We start from the raw sequence: 17,645 nt of genomic DNA, 5'->3' as shown, positions 1-17,645 counted from the left end.
GAGATAAGTATTTATGATTTGTTTGTTTAAAAAAATATTTTTTTTCTTTCTTAAATTTCAAATAAATCGTGATGAAAAATATACACTGACTAATATTATTGTAAGTTGTAGCCCACCACTCACCAACTTGTCAATCTTTCTACCACTTAATGCCCGATATAGTTTGCCACTCTTACTTGTTTATGAATTGTTCTTTCAACTCCCGGTGCTTTTGCAAAATATTTTCCTATAGTAATGTACAGTCTCATCATTTATTTATTTTTAATAAGGTAAATTGTATGTACAGTCTCATCATTATTGATTCCTAGCCACATATTTATCAGAAGACCGTGAATTACAGCATGATGGACCATGGCAAGTTGTTCTGCGCCAAAAAATAAACACAAGAAAATGTTCACTACATCTTGTAACTCTAGGCTGAGCAACATCCAACATTTTCGCTCCTGCTTTGCACTAAAGTGGCCAACTCTTCAATCATGTAAGGATACTACATCATATTCCAACCTGAAAAAAGATCGTGTGTCAATAGGGTAAAAAAGTAATAATACTTCCTTAATTCACTACCATTTAACCTTGCAACTCATTTTGATAGCCTCGTAAAATTAAGGCCATAACCACATTGTACCTTAGTATACAACTACCTTTATCATCCTCAAGGCTCAAAGAACGGTTGAGGAAGAGAACAACAACAACAACAATGTGGAAGAGCTATATGTCAAGCTCAAAAAGAAAGTAATTAGCATCAGCCTCACAGTAATAAATACATTAAGATATTATCGAACATTACCAACAATATAGTAACGATAAACAATTGTTAACTTCAATTATTGATGTAAGTCGTTTCAAAGGGATGATCTACTCTCAAATAAACACCAGTTAAAGTAGACAGCTAAAGCTAAACAGATACCATATTCTAATATTGGCAAAAGCAAAGAGAAGCTCCAGCATTAACAAGCCCATAAAGTATATAATGCGAGTGTTAAATTACTTCGAAAAGCTAACTATTACTCAAGGAACAAAATGAACAGAAAATACACGGCTGATTCAATAAGCCAATATCAAACTGGATAGATTTTTGCCGCATTTTTCACAAGTTAGTGAATCCTAAAAAAGATTATGACTCAAGCAGCTAGTGAAATTCAATGTAATTGCTCCAACTGTCCATCTTTGGCTTTTAATTTCTAGCTACAATGAAGATTTAATCAAAGATATTTACGCAAGTCAAAGTCAAGTGAGACATACATCTGTGACCAAAATAAATTGGTGACCATTTGACCCAACTTGAACTTCGACTAATTTATATCAGTAGTTAAATATGTATATTTCAACTCTGGATAAGGCTTTATTTTTAACAATATATGATAGGTGATTGACATTTCATTGCACCCTTCCATGCTTTATCTTCTAGTTCCTTTTCCCCTCAAAACTAATATTCATATTTTTTAGCTCCTTAACTGCAACATGTTTCGTATGCTTGTGCTTTATAAAAACTAATTTCATGCTTTAGATCTAAATAAATCTATGGGAGCCAAAAATTAATAACCAGACAAAGAATATCTTTGTTATGTACTTATGAAAGTGCTTATTGTCCAAAACTTTTCGGAGCCAAATTTCAGAAAAAAATATGGGAAATTTTCCTACATAATTTTCAGCAGAAAGGTTAATGTCTCCGAAAGAGAGACTTGAACTGTATAATTAAGTAGGGTATCTTACTTGTTTTCATTTATTTGTTAAACTCATATACAAACATTGCCCAAAGCTAAAGGCCTCATATGCGGCAAATTTAGACATCAATAGTTAAACATCTATTTTCAACTCAAATAAGAAGTATCATAGGTATAGTGTTGAAGATAAATTACAGTAACACATTTATATACCGAGACACAAAGTAGCAGATTGATGCCAACATGGTTACATTTGTAGAGAAAATGTTGAAAGAAAGCATAGTCTACAACAAGCAACCTACATAACTGATATGTACCAGTTTTATAATCAAAAATAGATAGTAGCAATTTCATAAAAAAAATTCTCATATCATTAATCATGTAAAGCGGGAATTATAAACTCAATAATGAGAACCTTCTTAATACTTTCAAATGTATACTCAATATAGAATTTCTCTAGCAAGTTACCTGGGGGATCCAAGGTCAAAATATCATCACACTTGATGTTGGACTCACCATATTTGTTTGTCTTCTCCAATGTGGATAGGAAATAATGTCAAATAATTTTATTGATGTTCCTATTTTTAAAGTATTAAATGATATAAAAAAAGGCAATGATTAACTTTCTTTCGATATTAACTATTATACCCAATCGGTAGACATTTGGAAAGTCAGAAGAACCAATTTCAGATCGAGAGAACAAAATTTTAATAATTTTTTAGTAAGCAGCAAATATCACAAATAGAGGATGCACAAAGTCACCAAAATGCTTATTTTAAAACAATACGTTTAATTGTTAAATGCTCTTGACTATATATGCACAATCATCATTGTTATTAATAATTCACAACTGATTCTTTCGTCTTTTGCTTCAAAATCAATTGAAGCATCTCCAAGAATTCATTGTATGTGGTTACCAGAAGCTCCATTTAGAGAGGCATACAATAATATGGGAGGTCACAGAAACATATGATTCTTTGTTGGCTAGTGAAAGAGAAGACTTTGATTTTCAAATGCATCTCAACCAAACCACAAATTTCTTGAACTGCTCCATAGAAAGAGTAAGCAGAGCATCAGAGAAGCATTTGTCTTAAAAAAATTCAGCCTTTCATGTGGAGACAACAACAACAACAACAACCCAATGTAATCTCACAAGTGGGGTCTGGGGAAGGTAATATGTACGCAGACCTTACCTCTACCCGAGGGACAAAGAGGATGTTTCCAGGAGACCCTTGGTGGAGACAACCAAGTCAAAACTTACTACCAACGGTTACATTCCAATAAATCAAAGCGACTTTTGATTCTAGAAAGAAGATGTAGAGTAGAAAAAAGGCTCAGTTGAAGAATCCAATTTAACTCACCGGAAGTACGACGAAAAGGTCTTATTTGATGCGTATTGACCTTCTGGAAATCAACTATGTAAAAATCAAATATTCAGAATCAAACACACTAAAATAAAAAACAAAAAAAAAAACACAAATGCAAATATAATTTTATTGGATTTATGAAGTATCTAAAAATGAAGATTGTAAATCGATAATCCACTATGTGATTTAGACTCGTCATTGTTGATTTAGAATAAAGAATCTAAATCGATACTCTCCAAGTTCTTCGCCTGCACCCCAAAGTATGTAATTAGTCTTAACTTTTCACTAGATTGGTTACCTGAACATCTCTTTTCATGCGTTTGGTAAAACCCATTTCTCAAAAGAAGCCATATCGTACGTTACACAATCAAAATTTGAAAGAAAAATCTGAACTCTAAAAAATAGAATCGAATGATACATGCTCACTCAGACAGAACAAAGCAAACTAAACAGAACACAAAGATCCACTTAAAAAAGGGAAAAAATAAAATTTTAAAAATTTCAAAAATCAAGGTCAAAAGTACCAGAAGACTGTTGAAGTATGAAAAAGAAGACTGTTGAAGTATGAAAAGAAAGTACGGAGGGTGAGTAAGTGAAAGAAGAGAATACTGTGTAACTGAAAAATAATAAGAAGAAGAAGAAGGCGACAAAATCCGGCCATGTAGTCACTTGCTGGAGTTCCCGGAAGATTCAAGCCCCAAATTATACCATTTTGGAATACTCCAAATGAACCCTTGAAGTGGTCGTGACAAGTATATTACACGTGTTTGATACGTGAGGTTATAAGGATACGAATGGTGTCAGACAATTGTTTATGTTTCTGCTCATGTTCTGGGCAATAGATGCCATATAAACATGAGAAGTTTAAAAGTTTATCAGAATCCTTTTGGTAGTAAATAAGGTAGTAAATAAAGCAAGACTAAACTTTGTGAAGCATTTTTAGGAGTGAAAGATTAGGCTCAATTGTAGTAATTACCATGTAATTATATGCTTATGAACCCAGTCCTTGACAAAGAGTTAAATTGGTTTTTTCCTTTCTTGTGTCTGCTACCACACTACAAATGATAATGGACTCAACTAAAGCTGTGTGTTCGCCTCCTTCACAAAAGAGCACTCTGTTCTGCAAGTATCATCTTCTTCTTCTCGTAGATTTTCTTCTCTTAATCACTAAACCAATCACTAATGCTCAAAAGAATGAATTACCCTTTTTATCAATCTCAAACAGGGTTCAGAAAAGCGCCCGCTTCCTCGCTTTAAGCGAGAAGCGAAGCGGAGCGGGAGGTTGGGCGCTACTCCAATTAAAAGCGGCTCAGGTAAAGAAAGCGAGAAGCGGTGAAGCGGATCGAAGCAGAAGAAGCAGTCGCTTTTTGAATTAAAAGACCTAAAGTTTTTTTTCAATTAGAAGACCAAATCGCTGACTTCTGTTCCAGACCCAGTAGTTTCTTCGACTTCTTCAACAGCAAACTAGGGTTCTAAACTAGCGATTTCTTCCTCACTAAAACGGTAAAACCAGCAATTTCTTCAAGCAAACTAGGGTTCTTCTTTTCTTCTTCAACACTACAACAACAGCTTTCAAGTTTCAACAGGTATGTTTTGCTTTTGCACCAGATAAAGAACTGGACATGGGCTTAGAATAAAGGAACCTAAAATTGATAATGTACATACTTGGCATTTTCTGGTACTTGACAAGAGGGGTTGCTCTGATGGTAAGCAATCTCCACTTCCAACCAAGAGGTTGTGAGTTCGAGTCTCCCCAAGAGCAAGGTGGGAAGTTCTTGGAGGGAAGGATGCCGGAGGTCTATTTGGAAACAGCCTCTCTATTGTTGTTGTTGTTGTTGAGTACATCCAAAATGTACTTCCTTGCCTTCGAGTTCTTGCATAAACATGAACTCTCCAGTTTCTTGCTTAATACATGCTAAATCTTCAATTCTTCTATAACTACTACGACGAGCTGGAAGGATTTCATGATGCTTTGTTATACCTAAATCATTTGACCAGATGGCGTGAAAAGAAAATTGTGAAGATTATCAATGTCAAAGAAACATGCGATAAGGCACGAATAGATATATAAAAACCCCACTAATATAAGGAAAATAAGTAAAGTAGGCCACAATGACCAAAACAGAAGATCCACAAAAGAACATTAGGAACTTTACACCAAAAAAAGCAGCCAAAACAGCAGAGAAAAATTCAGAGACGGGTTTAGCAAGAAAAGTGAAAACTTCATCTCTTACTCTTCAAATACGAGTCACCTAGAAATCACTATCAAATGGCTTCTCCATTAGAGGCCATTCCCGTTTCTTTCCTTGAAGTCGAAAAGCAATCGAAATCTATGTAATGAAAGTAAGAGATGAAGTTTAATTGAAGATTAAAACCCTCAATTTCAAACCCTAGCCTAAAATCTCAAATTCCTAGATGAAATTATAATGTGAAAGATATTACCTGCATGCAATGATTTAGGGAATCTTTGTTCCAAGTCAGAATTTGGTTCCCATACTACAAATCTGCAATAAAACCCAAATGGCAGAAGTGAAATTAGTAAGCAAAAAGCTAAGTGGAAGAAGAAGAACAAATAAACTCAGCAAAGGATGGAATGAAAAAGCAGAAGGATCTCTGATTGCAAAGAGGAACCAGAAGGAAAAGCATAAGCCTAACACACCTGGAAGTCAATAAGGTTATACCATTACCATAATATCCCCAAAGAAAGTTAAATATACAGGAATACCCTTGGTCGTCCAAGGAATCTGTGGTAGCACGAGATCCTGTGGCTGGCACCTGGATCATCTATCCCGGAGGCCTGTGGCTGGCCAGAAGCAACACCCTCCGTTTCCTCCAACTCAATCTCAACATCATCCACCTGGGATCATCCTCCTCCTCTTTGGAGCTCTTTCAATCTCTGCTCCGAAACCTGCTCTGTCTGAGCTGCTGGTGGCATAAGAGACGCTCAAGAAGTGGTCGGCGTCAAAGCAGGGATTTCTCTCCAAGGGGGAGGCTCTATTGCCAACATCTTTAATAGTGTTAGGGAAGGCGAATGTGGTGGCCGACGCTCTCAGTCGGAAGTCCCTGGGTAGTTTGGCTCATTTGGGAGCGGATTAGAGGCCTTTGGCTCGGGAGGTTTATCAATTGGCCAGTCTGGGGGTTCGTATTTCGACCTCAGATGAGGAAATCTTTGCCCGAGGGTTCAACCTTGCCGAGGAGATAGCCGAGGCAAAGGCACGAGAAAACCGATGCCAGGTTTCTTGTCTCCTCTAATGATGAGGATGTAGCGAGTGGATCCGGAGACGGGCAAGGTGAAGAAGATGTTCCCGGGGCGACTTTCATGAGGGCAATGACAATCATATTCCACGACATGATACACAAGGAGATCGAAGTTTATGTGGATGATGTAATTATAAAGTCGAGAAAGCAGTCTGATCATGTCAGATATTTGAGAAAATTCTTCCAAAGGACAGGTACAATCTTAAGCTCTTATATTGCTTCCTAGGGATAGGTCATGCATTTGTGACACCGGATTTTTGGATGGTTATGAGATTGTTTAATATTAAATTTGTTAAAGACATCATCTTATCTCAGTGAATTTCTTCATTTATTGTTTAATTGTATAAAAGGAACGATTTCAATAAGTCCTAAAACGAAAATTTAATTAAAACCCATTAACAAAATTGACAAACCGAGGCCCGAACCGATAACCCAATAGTGAAAAAGTTCTAAATTGTTACCGAACGGTTAACCCAATAACCCGATACCAATAACCCAATAAACAATTAACGATTCGGGTTATCGGTTTTACCCGATATATGCGCTTACTCTGCCAAACAAGATTGAGTATGAAGATGAACAAGGTGCACAATCATCAGAGGTTCCAAATGCTGATTCTCCAACATTGGAACCCAAACATACATATTGTCAAGAGGACAAGGAATCTTTGGTCATGGCGGGGCGGTGACAATGGTTTCTTAGGCCGTATTTGATGTCCGGGACAAATATTAGGCGATTCCAGGACAGATTCCATCCGGGCCCAAGGCGGAAGGCATGGGCTATTGCATACAAAAATTTGGGACTCACGCGGATTTCTAGTTGCCGAGAAACTCAGTGGAAAATTCAAAAATACCCAACTTGGGCAAAAAGAGAGATTCCTCGGCATATCGTTCACATGATATTTTCACTTCATTTCGCAATTTTGCAACAAAAATGAAAGTAATTGAGAAGATCCAAGAGGCAGCTAAAGATGAAAACAGGGTAGTATTTTCCTTTGAATTTTTCCCACCAAAGACAGAAGATGGGGTTGAAAATTTATTCGAAAGAATGGTAAGAATGGTAGCACACAATCCATCATTTTGTGATATAACATGGGGTGCAGGTGGTTCAACAGCAGATCTAACTCTTGAGATTGCTAAACGAATGCAAAATATGGTGTGTGTTGAAACTATGATGCATTTGACATGTACAAATATGCCTGTTGAAAAGATTGATCATGCTCTTGATACTATTAAGATTAATGGTATTCAAAATGTTCTTGCTCTTCGTGGTGATCCTCCTCTCATGGTCAAGATAAGTTTGTTCAAGTTGAAGGTGGTTTTGCTTGTGCCCTCGATCTGGTAATTTCTCTACTTAATTCTTTTTGTTTTATTTAGGATCTAGTAGTGAAGGGTAGCCTTGGCGTAACCGATAAAGTTGTTTCCATAGGTCACGGGTTCGAGTCGTGGAAACAACATCTTGCAGAAATGTATAATAGACCCGTGTGGTCCGGCTCTTCGCCGAACTCCATGTATAGCGGGAGCTTAGTGCACCGGGTTGCCCTTGACATCTAGTAGTCTAATAGGATATTGTAGATATTGTAATCCTTGAATTGTGTGACCGTCTTATCTAAAAGTTGAAGCTGTTAGAGAGGACATAATTTTAGTTACTCAATTATATTATGTCTCGACATGTACCTTCACGTGTGGACCTGATTCATAGGCCCACCATATGGAAAAATATGTGATGATTCATATCACACGTATGTTGAAGGGAAGCCTTGGAGCAACGGTAAAGTTGTTTTTCGTGTGACCTATAAGTCACTGGTTCGAGCTGTGGAATCAGCAATTGATGCTTGCATCAGGGTACACTAATATGAATTGTTGAACTTGATTCATTTCATTTAAAAGATTAAGTTGTTAGATAGAGCATACTTTTAATTACTTAATTATATTATGTCTCAACACGGGTGGACTTGATTCATGAACCTAACATATGACAAAGTTTAAGCTGTTAGAGTGAGCACACTTTTAATTACTTATTTATTCCGTGTGACCTTTAGGTTACGGTTTCGAGCCATGGAAGCAGCCACTAATGCTTTGCATTAGGGTAGACTGTCTACATCACCCCCTTGGGGTGCAGCCCTTCCCTGGACCCTGCGTGAATGCGGAATGCTTTGTATACCGGGCTACCCTTTTTCACATGTAGGCTTGATTTTTGGACCCAACTCATTGAAATATTTTTTGCTTTTTGGGTGGCGATGAGATTTCAGCTTAGGACTTATTGTTTGCTTGTCTGATACCATGTTAAATTGTGCAACCACCTCATCGATGTTGTAGATATCGTACTTGTTGAATTGTGTAATCATTTCATCTAAAAGTATAAGCGGTTAGAGATATCATTACTTTTAGTCACTTATATATATTATGTCTCGGTACGTCCCTTCACTTGTGGACCTGATTCATGGACCCAACACATCTAATGATGTAGGCGAGCACAATTTTGCAAACGAAATGACTTACTAGCCACAGCATATCATGAGACAACCTACTATTACAAAAGATTTGCTTAATTATATGATATCTTGGAAAAAAACTATGTTGTATCTCAACACGTCCCTTCACGTGCGAGCTTGATTCTTAGACGCAACTTATCGAAAGACTTTTTGCTTTTTGGGTGGCAATGAGATTTGATTTGAGGACCTGTTACCTACTCTGATACCATATTAAATTGTGAAACCACCTCGTCTAAAAGTTTTGAACTTTTGGAAAGAGCACATTTTTAATTGCTTAAAGAGTAATTATGTTATGGCTGGTGTAAGTTTGTGTTAGTATTAATTGATATTCTTTTTTGTTTTTAGATGAAGCATATTCGTGCCAAGTATGGGGACTACTTTGGGATAACTGTTGCTGGTTATCCAGGTTAGCTACTAAGATCTTGGGCTTTGAGTTATTTATTTGGACAAATATGGACCATGATTTACTTATTCCACATTAGTTTTGAAGCAAAATGAGTTTTTTTCTGATGTTTTGTGTGCTGTTACTGACTACTATTTTGATTCTTTGTCAGAGGCACATCCCGATGTTATACCTGCTAATGGAATAGCTACACAAGAGATATATGAAAATTGTTGAAGTTTGGCAAAATGCCAAAGTCCCACATTGGTTGGGAGTTAAGTTTGGGGGGATTTTTCCCCTATAAAAGAAGGCCTAATGTTTAGGATTGAAACACACCTCTCATTTGCCTTCTCATCTGTTTAAGGCATTTGTATCTTCTCTCTTTAGTATTATTTCACTTGTATTTTTGGAGTGAAATAAAATATTGGTTGTGTCCGAGGAGTAGGCAAAATTAGCCGAACCTCGTAAATTCTGGTGTTCCCTTTATTGTTGCTTTATTGTCTTATTTATTATTTGGTGGCTGTCATAATTTTGGTATAGTAGTTGTGACTTATTCACACTATATACATTTGGCTTCCGCAACAATTGGTATCAGAGCCAAGGTACTGTCTAAGTATGCTCTGTGGTTGCAGCATAGTCTGATCTTCCACATCAGAAAAGATTTATCTTGGTAACTGAGTCAAGGTTCTGTCTGAGTATGCTCTGTAGTTGCAGCTTAGTCTGATCTTCTACATCAGAAAGGAAATAATCTTGATTTGTGTCGTCAGCTATTAAATAATATTTGTGTCAAAGATGGGAGACAATAAACAAGAAGAATCTACATCAAGTGTCAACAATACGTCATCATTGGCATCTTCGCTTATGACAAGAATTGTGTCAAATGCGAAATTTGCGGTCGAAATATTTGACGGGTCCGGACATTTTGGGATGTGGCAAGGCGAGGTTCTAGATGTCCTTTTTCAACAAGGGCTAGATCTGGCCATTGAAGAAAAGAAACCAGATGTTATTGGAGAAGAAGATTGGAGAATTATCAACCGTGTTGCTTGCGGTACCATTCGATCCTACCTTGCTAGAGAGCAGAAATATCCATACACAAAGGAAACTTCTGCAAGTAAATTATGGAAAGCACTGGAGGATAAATTTTTGAAGAAAAACAGTCAAAATAAATTGTACATGAAGAAGAGACTGTTTCACTTCACCTATGTTCCTGGTACCACGATGAATGAACATATCACCAGTTTCAATAAGTTGGTCACAGATTTGCAAAATATGGATACAACTTATGATGATGGTGACTTGGCCTTAATGTTGTTGGCGTCACTTCCTGATGAGTACGAGCACCTTGAAACTACTCTACTCCATGGAAATGACGAAATTTCTCTCAGAGAAGTTTGTTCAGCTTTGTACAGCTATGAACAAAGAAAGCGAGAAAAACAGAAGGGCGGAGAAGGAGAAGCACTGTTTGTGAGGGGTCGTCCTCAAAATCAAACGAGGACAAAGAAGGGAAGATCCAAGTCAAGATCCAGACCCAGCAAAGATGAATGTGCCTTTTGTCGAGAAAAAGGGCACTGGAAGAAAGACTGTCCGAAGTTGAAGAATAAGGCCAAACATAACAATGGAAAGGCTATTATGGATTCAAATGTAGCTGATTGTGATGATTCAGACTTCTCATTAGTTACAACAGAGTCATCAACATCTTCAGACATATGGTTGATGGACTCGGCTTGTAGCTATCATATGTGTCCCAACAGGGACTGGTTCGTGGAATTTCAAGAAGGAGAATATGGAGTCGTCCACACAGCGGATAACAGCCCTCTTACCTCATATGGCATTGGTTCAATACGATTAAGGAACCATGATGGAATGATCAGAACATTGATAGATGTTCGATATGTACCGGATTTGAAGAAGAATCTCATCTCTGTGGGAGCCCTAGAATCAAAAGGGTTCAAAATCATTGCAGAAAATGGAGTGATGAGAGTATGCTCCGGTGCACTAGTGGTAATGAAGGCTAATCGGAAGAATAATAATATGTATCGCTATCGTGGCAGTACAGTTATTGGGACAGCGACAGTGACATCCAGTGACGACAAAGAGGCAGAAGCAACCAAGCTATGGCACATGCGCTTGGGACATGCTGGAGGAAAATCCTTGAAAACTCTATCAGATCAAGGATTGTTAAAAGGAGTAAAGGCTTGCAACTTGGAGTTTTGTGAGCATTGTGTCAAAGGGAAACAGACAAGGGTTAAATTTGGTACAGCGATCCATAATACTAAAGGCATTTTGGATTATGTACACTCTGATGTTTGGGGTCCTTCCAAAACACCTTCATTGGGTGGGAAGCACTATTTTGTAACCTTTGTTGATGATTTTTCTCGAAGAGTGTGGGTGTATACAATGAAAAACAAAGATGAAGTGCTGGGAATTTTTCTCAAATGGAAGACGATGGTGGAGAATCAAACAGGCAGGAGGATCAAGTGTATTCGCACAGACAATGGAGGTGAATACAAAAATGATCATTTCAATAAGGTCTGTGAAAATGATGGCATCGTCCGACACTTCACTGTTAGACATACACCACAACAGAATGGAGTGGCAGAACGTATGAACCGGACCTTGCTGGAGAAGGTACGGTGTATGTTGTCCAATGCTGGCTTGGGCAAAGAATTTTGGGCTGAGGCAATTACATATGCATGCCACCTCATTAATCGTCTACCATCTGCTGCTATTGATGGCAAAACACCATTTGAAAAATGGTACGGAAAACCTGCTGTAGATTATAACTCTTTGCACGTGTTTGGCTCAACTGCATATTATCATGTGACGGAGTCAAAATTGGATCCAAGGGCAAAGAAGGCTATTTTTATGGGAATTACTTCTGGAGTCAAAGGATATCGCTTATGGTGTCCTATGACAAAGAAAGTAATATTCAGCAGAGATGTTACCTTTGATGAATTTGCTATGGTAAATAAGGTAACAGAAGATACCAAACAAAATGAAGGTGCTTCTAAGCAGGTGGAGTTTGAGGGAAAATTTATTTTTCCTACACAAGAAGCAGAGGAGGAAACAAATGAAGATTACCCTCTGGAAGGAGAGCCAGTAGAGGAGATTCCAACTCAGGAATCTCAACAACAACTTGAATCAATAGCAACCAGCAGGCCAAAAAGAACAATAACGAAACCTGTTCGTCTCATAGAGACGGTTGCTTGTGCAACCTCAATTGTAGCTGATGATGTTCCTACTACTTATAAAGACGCTGTCCAAAGTTCAGAAGAAGATAAGTGGAGGATTGCCATGAATGATGAAATACAGTCCCTTCATCAGAATCATACATGGAGATTGGCCAATCTCCCGAAGGGAAAGAAAGCAATTGGGTGCAAATGGGTATTTGCAAAGAAAGAAGGATTTCCTAACCAATTAGATGTTCGCTACAAAGCAAGATTGGTGGCCAAAGGATATGCTCAAAAGGAGGGAATTGATTACAATGAAGTGTTTTCTCCAGTTGTAAAACATTCCTCCATTAGAATTATGTTGGCTTTGGTAGCACAATTGGATTTGGAACTAGTTCAGATGGATGTAAAAACTGCGTTTTTACATGGAAACTTGGAGGAGGAAATCTACATGACTCAGCCAGAAGGATTCAAAGTTGCTGGAAAAGAAAATATGGTGTGCAAACTTGAAAAATCGTTGTACGGATTGAAACAATCTTCTAGACAATGGTACAAGCGATTTGACGAGTTTATGTTGCGGCAAGGGTACAAGAGAAGCAAATACGATCATTGTGTGTATTTGCACAAGCTTAAAGATGGTTCCTTTGTATATCTTCTCCTATATGTTGATGATATGTTGATAGCTTCCAAGAATTTGGAAGAAATTGATAAGTTGAAGATTCAACTGAAGAAGGAGTTCGAGATGAAGGATTTGGGTGAGGCAAAGAAAATTCTTGGCATGGAGATAATTAGAGATAGACGTTCAAAGAAACTCTGTTTATCTCAAAAGGAATATTTGAAGAGAGTACTTCAACGTTTTGGCATAGATGACAAGACTAAGCCAGTTAGTACTCCACTTGCTTCCCATTTTAAGCTAAGTACTACTATGTCGCCAATGGATGAAGCTGAACGAGAGTATATGTCAAAGGTACCATACGCAAATGCTGTTGGTAGCTTGATGTATGCAATGGTTTGCACAAGGCCTGACATTTCACAAGCTGTTGGAGTTATTAGCAGATATATGCACAATCCAGGGAAGGAGCATTGGCAAGCTGTGAAGTGGATTCTACGGTATATTCATAATACTGTAGATGTCGGGTTAGTTTTTGAGCAGGAAGACAATCAGTTTGTAGTTGGATATTGTGACTCAGATTTTGCGGGTGATATGGACAAACGAAGATCAACTACTGGTTATGTGTTTACTTTTGCAAAGGCACCAGTTAGTTGGAAGTCTACTTTGCAGTCAACAGTTGCTTTGTCTACAACAGAGGCAGAGTACATGGCTATTACAGATGCTGTGAAAGAGGCAATTTGGCTTCAAGGATTGCTAAAGGAGCTTGGTGTTGAACAAAAAGGTATCACAATTTTTTGTGATAGTCAAAGTGCTATTCAATTAGCGAAGAACCAAGTTTATCATGCAAGGACGAAGCACATTGATGTTCGGTATCATTTCGTACGAGAAATCATAGAAGAAGGTGGAGTCACGGTGAAGAAAATTCATACTACAGAGAATCCTGCTGATATGCTGACAAAGGTGGTGACTGCGGTCAAGTTTCAACATTGTTTGGATTTGATCAACATTGTTGAACACTGAAGATTGAAGATGAAGACACAACCAAAATTTGTTATTGAGAGAGAATTGAAAATGTGGAATTTTGCCAAGGTGGAGATTTGTTGAAGTTTGGCAAAATGCCAAAGTCCCACATTGGTTGGGAGTTAAGTTTGGGGGGATTTTTCCCCTATAAAAGAAGGCCTAATGTTTAGGATTGAAACACACCTCTCATTTGCCTTCTCATCTGTTTAAGGCATTTGTATCTTCTCTCTTTAGTATTATTTCACTTGTATTTTTGGAGTGAAATAAAATATTGGTTGTGTCCGAGGAGTAGGCAAAATTAGCCGAACCTCGTAAATTCTGGTGTTCCCTTTATTGTTGCTTTATTGTCTTATTTATTATTTGGTGGCTGTCATAATTTTGGTATAGTAGTTGTGACTTATTCACACTATATACATTTGGCTTCCGCAACAATTGGTATCAGAGCCAAGGTACTGTCTAAGTATGCTCTGTGGTTGCAGCATAGTCTGATCTTCCACATCAGAAAAGATTTATCTTGGTAACTGAGTCAAGGTTCTGTCTGAGTATGCTCTGTAGTTGCAGCTTAGTCTGATCTTCTACATCACTGATATTTTCCTCAAATTTGTCAATGACTGCCGCCAAATTGGAATTACTTGCCCCATCGTTCCGGGTATCATGCCTATTAACAATTACAAGGGCTTCTTGCGCATGACTGGTTTTGTAAGACTAAGGTATCCCCATATTTTGGAGTACAGACTTTACCTCTGTGTTCATTTGTATGTTAAGCTTGTGAAACGACATATTACTTTACTCTTATTGAAATGCATGGTAACCCCAAAGTTATGGAGATGTTATATTGTCCAAAGTTCGGTTAGGTACCGTCAAGTTGGTGGCTTTTATTTTCAGCCTTAATATTACAGTCTCTCAATGTTGTTAAAGGCTCGCTTGATGTGTGCTTAAGTTCTAAAGCTCGCGATACATATGTTGTGCGCTTTGCTCACTTATAGTAGTCTAGGCAGTAAGGCGCTTAGCTTGGGCATGTGCCTCATTGCCCATGTGCTCTATCTTTTTTAAGAGAGAAGCTATAGACAATAAATATCGTTGACAAAATGATACATTAACTGTTAAAAAAACATTATGACTAAACTTTTTTTGTGATTAGGAACAAGAAATTAGTAATTTAGAATAAGAAAACAAGGCACTAAAAATTTAAACTACATCTTTCATCTAAAACAAAAATTTAAAAGGTTTTTGAATTTGATTGACATGATTTTTACTTCATGTAGTTCGCTTTATTATTATTTTTTTGAAATCTCCAAATAATTATTGCTTCGTATTTATTGTTATTTTTTCGCATTACAGATATATTTTTATTTTTTCTTCATTAGCGCGTTATTTCACACTCCTAGTTAGATTTTTGCATCTTCTTTCCATCTGTTGCTTTTGCTGTAACACTGTGAGTCGTCTTCCTTAATTGAATATGTTAGTTGAGTTGTTCGCATTTCGAATCCGTGTCTAAATGGTCGTGCTTTCCTTACCCGTTATTATGTTTTACGTAAACGGTGTTGCTGATTAAGACAATACGTTGATCATGTGTGATGCTTGCTTAAAGGCTGATTAGCAGCTCCTGCTTCAGCTTCGTAGATACTCAGTTTTCCTTTATTATGTTGTAGATTCCAGAAGAGATAATGGCTGCGTTGGAACCTATTAAGGACAACGAGGAGGCTGTCAAAGCCTATGGAATTCACCTTGGAACTGAAATGTGCAAAAAGATTTTGGCCAGCGGCATTAAGACTTTGCATCTTTATACATTAAACATGGAGAAATCAGCACTAGCCATTTTGATGGTTAATTCTCTTACCTTTTGAACTTTCTACTTTGAGATTTTTGAAGTAGTCACTATTTCTGGCATAGGCAAGAATTCAACTTACTATTGTGAGATGTGTTGGATATGCAGAATCTTGGATTAATAGAAGAGTCCAAAATTTCTAGGCCATTGCCTTGGAGACGTCCTACAAATGTTTTCCGTGTTAAAGAAGATGTTCGTCCTATATTCTGGTACGTAGAGTTGTGAATTAGTGTCAGAATACACCTTTACTTTGTGATGATAATCTGATCTATCGTCGTCAATGATGGTAGGGCAAATCGTCCAAAGAGCTACATCTCAAGGACCTTAGGTTAGGATGAATATCCACATGGTCGATGGGGCAATGCTCAAAATCCATCATACGGAGCTCTTACTGACTATCAGGTAATTGCAACTTGTTCTGTTCGTATAAGTCTCTCTGGGGAATGAGTAATTAAATCATTTACGAATAAATATCTGATTGACAGAAGATACTATAGGATATCACATACTTTCCCCTGAGCTATCTTTCCTTTTTTTTTTTAAAAAAAAAAAAATTAAATATATCTTACATTAAATCACGAATGGCGTTTGGCCTTGGGAAGATGAGACAAGGAATTTTTTTAATTTTTTGCAGTGCTTATGTTGTTTGAGGCAAAATCAAAGTCATTTGAAATTCTAATATTGTTTGTGAAATACTGTGGGAACTGTCTAGGTCTAGGCACTAATAAAAAGAAGGAAATTTGCGGTCCGGGCTGTAAACTTGATTTACTTTTCTAAGTTTGTTTATAAGCTTTCTCGTCCTCCTAAATAACCCTTCTTGTTTTAGTGCTTGCGTAGTTCCTTTCTTCGAATCATCATTCAGCTGGTCACCCACAATCAAGATGATACAATTAGCTTTTTTGTGCATTTTTCTGAGTTGTTTTGGTACGTTTGTTATCTGTAACATAGCTTCCTTTGGACCTCTACAGTTCATGCGTGCACGTTCACGTGATAAGAAGCTTCAAGAGGAATGGGCTGTGGCTTTGAATAGCGTGGAAGATATCTACGAGGTATGATTTTCAGATACAGTTCATTTCTCGTCAAAACCAAAGACTGGTTTCAAAGGCTTGATACTTGCATAATTTTCACATCAGAAATTTAAAGACTACTGTCTTGGGAAGCTGAGGAGCTGCCCTTGGTCTGAATTAGATGGTCTTCAGCCAGAGACAAAGATCATAAATGAAAAGTTGGGTCATATCAACACGAAAGGTTTCCTGACTATTAACAGCCACCCGGCAGTTAATGCTGAGAAGTCTGACTCTCCTTCTGTTGGTAAGCACGACTCCATCATTATTCTTCTGTTACTTTCGGATGACTGATGCTAGAATTCTTATTTGGATAGTAGATGTCAAAAGTGTGTCCTGGATTTCTCTTTAAAATGAAGTCGGGAATTTTAATAATGTGATAGGAAAACCTTGTATTCTCGTATTCCTTGATCTTGATTATTACATGTTTTGCCATTTGCTTTCTCTGCCTTTTACCTTGTTGTTGCTATTATTTGGTTATTGCTTCCTTTCACTGTTCTGGAGCCGAGGGTCTATCGGAAACAATCTCTCCAGCTTCATAAGGTAGAGGTAAGGTCTGCATACACATTACTCTCCCCAAACTCCACTTGTGGGATTCCACTGGGTTTGTTGTTGTTGTGGTAGGAAAACCTTGCATACAGGATTATATACAGAAAATAAAAAGTTTAGACAAAAATATGATTCTCAACAAAGAGCATTAGTCGCTAATATAACTGAAATATTGTAGGTCCTCCGAAAGTGTACAAAATATAAAACAGTTCTGCTAATATGCACTGGAATTCAAC

The 17,645-nt window shown here is 37.5% G+C and overlaps 1 long non-coding RNA gene and 1 pseudogene across 1 annotated transcript; one reads left to right on the top strand and one right to left on the bottom strand.

The window, feature by feature from the left end:
* Positions 1-221: 221 nt before the first annotated feature.
* On the bottom strand, positions 222-5,941 carry LOC104210753 (uncharacterized). The gene is made up of 3 exons (XR_011399963.1): positions 5,474-5,941; positions 4,697-5,361; positions 222-3,079 (listed from the first exon to the last, which is right to left on the bottom strand). It is a non-coding gene; the product is annotated as an uncharacterized lncRNA (long non-coding RNA).
* A 739-nt stretch (positions 5,942-6,680) lies between these two features.
* LOC104210752 (methylenetetrahydrofolate reductase (NADH) 1-like) lies at positions 6,681-17,253 on the top strand (annotated as a pseudogene).
* Positions 17,254-17,645: the final 392 nt, after the last annotated feature.

This window comes from Nicotiana sylvestris, chromosome 5 (genome assembly GCF_000393655.2).
Source record: "Nicotiana sylvestris chromosome 5, ASM39365v2, whole genome shotgun sequence".
Lineage (NCBI taxonomy): Eukaryota > Viridiplantae > Streptophyta > Magnoliopsida > Solanales > Solanaceae > Nicotiana > Nicotiana sylvestris.
Note: the sequence above shows the minus strand (reverse complement) of the source record. Positions and strands in the feature narration are given on the sequence as shown.